Below are 977 nucleotides of genomic sequence, written 5' to 3'. Positions count from 1 at the left end.
GTCCGGTAAGACAGATAATTTTTCTAGGCATAATGGTCAATACAACAACGATGACTTTTTCTTTGCCTAATGACAACCTTCAGAGTTTCTCAGACGTGCTAAGGGAGTTTTCGGTACGAAAAAAGGCAAGTCGCAAGCAGCTTGGAGTATTAATAGGTAAATTAAACTGGGCGTCACAAGTAATAAGTGGGGCCGCACATTCCTGAGGAGAGTAATTAATATGAAAGACAAACTTTGTGCCAATTCTCATAAGATACTTTTGACACCGGATATTTTCGCGGACATAGGGTGGTGGATTTCATTCATCTCCGTTTTTAATGGCAGCTGCACGATTCATGACCCAAAACCTGTCACATCATTACAAACAGACGCGTCGTCGGACGGCGGGGGAGGTTATTTTAACGGTGATTATTTCTATGTGAATTGGAAATTGGATTTACCTCCCTTGGCTAACGAACATATAAATGTGAAAGAGTTTTGTGCATTTTTTTTTGCTATTTGCCGCTGGGACAAGGTTTTGTGTGATAAGCGCGTCGTGATCTACAGTGACAATAAGTCTGCAGTGTCTTGGATAAACAAAGGCACTTCGAGGAACAGTCTAGTCATGCATCTGATACGTCATTTGTTTTGGATTTGTGCTATAAACAATATCGCTCTCAAAGCCATATATTATCCAGGAGAGTGGAACCGAGTTGCGGACACGTGTTCTCGACTACACGAGAGGGACAAATTATCATTATTGTACTCGTTGCTTCCTTCCCTTGCCTACAGTGACTTTTGTGTACATGAACTGTTTCAACATATGTCTCTATTGTTTATATGCTGTAGGTGGTTCAATGGTGGAGGAACTGGAGAGAGCTGCAATAAAATACAAAGACAAGGCATGGGCTAGTACTACAGCATCCACTTACCGTACACATATGCAGTGCTACTAACTTTTTGCGGAAGTATTAACTGTACATCTGTCCCAGCAGCAT

At 41.6% G+C, this 977-nt stretch overlaps 1 pseudogene; it reads left to right on the top strand.

Moving 5' to 3' along the window:
- Positions 1 to 8: 8 nt before the first annotated feature.
- LOC110440756 lies at positions 9 to 912 on the top strand (annotated as a pseudogene).
- The last annotated feature ends 65 nt before the right edge of the window (positions 913 to 977 follow it).

This window comes from Mizuhopecten yessoensis, unplaced genomic scaffold, assembly GCF_002113885.1.
Source record: "Mizuhopecten yessoensis strain PY_sf001 unplaced genomic scaffold, ASM211388v2 scaffold706851, whole genome shotgun sequence".
NCBI lineage: Eukaryota > Metazoa > Mollusca > Bivalvia > Pectinida > Pectinidae > Mizuhopecten > Mizuhopecten yessoensis.
This window is presented reverse-complemented; position numbering and strand designations above follow the sequence as displayed.